At 41.4% G+C, this 4708-nt stretch overlaps 1 long non-coding RNA gene across 1 annotated transcript; it reads left to right on the forward strand.

Moving 5' to 3' along the window:
- LOC134600898 (uncharacterized) lies at window positions 1-4469 on the forward strand. The gene is made up of 3 exons (XR_010090389.1): window positions 1-391; window positions 1906-2017; window positions 3238-4469. It is a non-coding gene; the product is annotated as an uncharacterized LOC134600898 (long non-coding RNA).
- Window positions 4470-4708: the final 239 nt, after the last annotated feature.

The following is a 4708-nucleotide window of genomic DNA, read 5'->3' on the forward strand; positions in this document are numbered from 1 at the left end:
TTAAGATGGCACCGGTAAGCATATAAGCACACATAGCACATATTACTAGATGCAGGCTTGAAGGCCACAATTACTTAGATAAGCGATAATTAACCGCACAAGACTTGGCATAAGTTCTGGTGGTCCTGAACAGTCTGGCCAACTGCCAGGTCCATCCAGCTGCTTGTATCAAGGTCTTTTGCTGGGCTGCACTGATAAGGAACTACTGTCTGTCCTTGAAGACAGGTATATAAGACTAAGGGAATCTTGCGCTCACTTGGAGAACTACCCACCTGTAATGCGGACGCGTGTTACTGGTTTCTGCTGTTCCCAGAAGAGAGGGTCTCTCCGAATGACTGCCTGAGTTCTCCCCAGTCATGTGTGGCAAGGAGACAACCAAGCTTCTCTAATGGTGATGTATACTTAAGCTGATATATCTAGATACTAAGCTGTTTGAAGTAAATGCATGCAACTACTTAAATGAGAGTAAAACTTACTTTGCTTAGATCCCTTTGTGGATAATAAAGTGTAGTGTGAATTCTTATATTCAACTTGGTCTCTGTGTGATTTTTCTTTCCTATAACTCAATGTACTCTATCCGAACTGGGTTGTGTGCCCGCCTTATTAGGTATTGATTATTACTTTTTGGATATTGGTGCTTCATGAATTTAATGATTAGGCACAACATTTTGGCGCTGCGAGCAGGGTTGAGTATTAATTGAGCAAGGAAACTTGAAATCAACAAGTTAAAATAGTTTAAAATAATAATAGTGTGTTTAAAACGTTGTTAAGAATAGTTAAGATAAGAAAATTGTGTTTAGAAATTGTTAGAACTGTCTATGTAAATCTTAAGTAAAAGGGAAAGTGAAACTAACATTGTACGAGGTTTAATTTCTGCTGCGTCACGGAGGAAAAAAGCTTTTTAAAAGCTATCAGTTTCTTCCGCGCGCTGCAGTCGTAGATAACAAATATTACGGTTTCTAGAGATTCTTTGAACATTGTGTAAACTTGAAAATAGTTACATGACGTTGCAAGAGCAAGATTGGTGAGTGAATGCTCAATCTAATAAGATTGAGGAGTGCTTCTGAAGATTGATTCAAGAATGTATGTTGTGCACCTTGAGGGTGTGTAGAACGCCAGTGCCTTCTGGGGAGCGTTACCCTCAAACAGGCTAGCGTCCTGAATGAGGCTGAATTGCTGCTAATTTAATAAGGTCAATACCAGGTATTGAGATAAGGTCACCAAAACTACAAGATTGTTTGGGGTGATTCTGACACGAATGGGTGATTGTGCTTGGTCAGTTAACAAATGCCCCTACGCGCCTTAACAGGTGCTGGAAGCCAGTGCTGACTGAGGAAGTGAATGAAACGGCTGTTCCTGAAAGTGCGAGACTGTTGGCTCGATCATAGACGCCCCTATGCACTTTACAGAGTGTGTAGAAAGCCAGTGTGATCGGGAAGCGCAAACCTGCAGCCAAATTAGTCATTTGGGCAGGCTTGAGTGAAGCATAAAACAATAAGCCAGACACTAGGTGTCTGGATTAGTACATATTCAAGTGAAATTAAATAAAACACATAGTACACACATCCCCAAGGAGTGCAAGTTTATTCTGAATAAACCATAAGAGCTTTGCACAATGTTTAAAAAGAATAAGAAACAGGGTGATTACGCCATCATTCCCGGATGGGAGGATGAGCCATATGCATCCATTGCCAGTGAATGGGCCCGTTCAGCTGGTAAATGTGATCCTGAATGTGAAAAAAGTGAAATTGACATGCCTACTAACCTTCTTGCTTGTCTGAAAAAGTTTCCAAAAGATTTGTGGGAGCAGATATGGGAGATGGTACATCAAAATGAGGTAACAGTCTTTCATGTTGATGCTCACTGCAATACTGACTCATTGGATCGTCTGTTTAACTCTTGCAGACGAGAAAGCCAAGATCTCAGAGGCGTCTGTTGAAAATTCTAACTCACTTTTGGGATTGGCTACTTGGGCCCATCAGAAATGTGGACACTTGGGAGAGAAAGCCACTCACAGGTGGGCACAACAGCGAGGCATTTTAGTGCCACTTGATTTAATTAAAACAGTAATTCTGCAATCTCCAGTGTGTCAGCATGAGCAGAATAGACATGTACCAGGGATGGTACGAGGTCAAATAAAAAGAGGTAAAGCACCAGGGCAACTATGGCAGGTGGATTACATAGGTCCGCTTCCTATGAGTAAAAATTGCCAATACGTATGCACGGCTGTGGATACATATTCAGGGTATTTATTGGTTCACCCTTGCAAGAGGGCAACCCAAATAAATACTATCAAAATGTTGGAAACCATGATACAGTACTATATGGTCTTCCATTGCAGATTCAGAGTGACAATGGAAGCCACTTTAAAGGAAAATTGGTACAAGATTTTTGTAATGAAAACAATGTTGAATGGATATTTCACATACCTTATTATCCTCAAGCAGCTGGTCTGATTGAAAGGATGAATGGGTTGTTGAAACAACAAGTGAGAAAACTTGGTGAAGGGACAATGGTCAAATGGAGAGATAACTTGCCTACAGCTGTGAACATCTTAAACAATAGGCCACTCTCAGATCATGACACCCCCCTCACTAGAATGATCGCACCCAATATACAAGCTAAACCATATGTAGCAACTAACACCATCACATATTGGGAAACAGAGGAGGGAGCCTTGGCACCATACAGGGCTACCCCAGAGGCTGCAGGAATAGACTTGCGAGCCAGAAAGGAAGAAAGACTTAAAACAGGGCAAGTTCAGATGTTCCCCACAGGTATAGGAATACAGATACCCCCGGGACACTTTGGACTAATTGCACCCAGGTCTAGCCTCGCCCTTAAAGGGATACATGTAATGGGAGGGGTTATAGACGCTGATTACCAGGGAGAAATAAAGGTCCTTTTATTAAATCAGGGACCACAAGACTTGCTAGTGCAAGAAGGGGACAGAATAGCCCAATTGGTTATCATCCCCATTTACCAGGGACAGGTACACAAAGGAACAGCCCCCACCTTACAAACAGTAAGAGGAGATAAGGGATTTGGCTCTACTAACCTAAATCCAGGGGCCAAAGTCTGGGTGAGGACAGAGAAAGGTCCCCCAGAACCAGCAGACATTATTGCAACAGGCAATGACAATACCGTGATACTTTCCAAGTCAGGTCATGATAAATGGGAATATGTGCCTTCGGGCAAATGTTATTTGAGAGAGTAAAATGAGTTGTATCTTTACAGGCGAAGCTCATTGGTCCGGCTGTTATTGTGATGACTGTGCTTACTCTACACCCTTTGGTCGGCTCAGATACCAACAATGAGATTGGAGGTTGGGACCAGAGTGATTCCGCAGAGATGAGATGGAAAAAGATCGAAATAAGAGTAACCTGCCTGACCATTAACTGTCCAAACATGAGAGCGAACCTCTATGGAGAAGGCTATTTTAGCCACAATGAAACTGAGTCAATTACCTATATTAAGTTACCAAATGAATCATTTGGTTTGTTAACGTTAGAATCTACAACGCCCTTTGGCTGCCGCATACTGTATACACCTGTAAGCTCTAAGAGCTTACCCAATGTTGGGAAAGTTATGCAAATCAGCAGAGCACAAAGAGAACCTACACTATTATACACTGGTTAGCTAATGCTACAAAATACTCCTGGATAGGAGGGCTTGGGTTGAAAATAATAAAAGGTATTGCATGGTGTGTTTTTATTATACTTTGTATTTATCTGTGCTACAAAATTACAGTTTTCTGCATTCAAAGCTTTGCTAGCTTAAAAAAATAAGTCATAGTGTAGCGCTAGAAGAGTTTTAATTAGGTTTGAATCGGTTCCAGGTGTGACTGGAGCATAATGGGAATCAGTGGGTAAATGGGTTTTCCCCCTGCTGATAACCTGAATGGTATGTGTAAATGTGTGAGGTTTTGCTCACTGAGTGATCAAGGGATGGAATGTGATAATAATATTTCATATTAATTAAGTATGATTGATTGATCACTATTGAGCAACTCAGACATTTATAGATAGTTAAGATAGCACCGGTAAGCATATAAGCACACATAGCACATATTACTAGATGCAGGCTTGAAGGCCACAATTACTTAGATAAGCGATAATTAACCGCACAAGACTTGGCATAATTTCTGGTGGTCCTGAACAGTCTGGCCAACTGCCAGGTCCATCCAGCTGCTTGTATCAAGGTCTTTTGCTGGGCTGCACTGATAAGGAACTACTGTCTGTCCTTGAAGACAGGTATATAAGACTAAGGGAATCTTGCGCTCACTTGGAGAACTACCCACCTGTAATGCGGACGCGTGTTACTGGTTTCTGCTGTTCCCAGAAGAGAGGGTCTCTCCGAATGACTGCCTGAGTTCTCCCCAGTCACGTGTGGCAAGGAGACAACCAAGCTTCTCTAATGGTGATGTATACTTAAGCTGATATATCTAGGTACTAAGCTGTTTGAAGTAAATGCATGCAACTACTTAAATGAGAGTAAAACTGACTTTGCTTAGATCCCTTTGTGGATAATAAAGTGTAGTGTGAATTCTTATATTCAACTTGGTCTCTGAGTGATTTTTCTTTCCTATAACTCAATGTACTCTATCCGAACTGGGTTGTGTGCCCGCCAATATCACTATAAACCTTATTAGGTATTGATTATTACTTTTTCGATATTGGTGCTTCATGAATTTAATGATTAGGCACAA

This window comes from Pelobates fuscus, chromosome 3, assembly GCF_036172605.1.
Source record: "Pelobates fuscus isolate aPelFus1 chromosome 3, aPelFus1.pri, whole genome shotgun sequence".
NCBI classification, from domain to species: domain Eukaryota; kingdom Metazoa; phylum Chordata; class Amphibia; order Anura; family Pelobatidae; genus Pelobates; species Pelobates fuscus.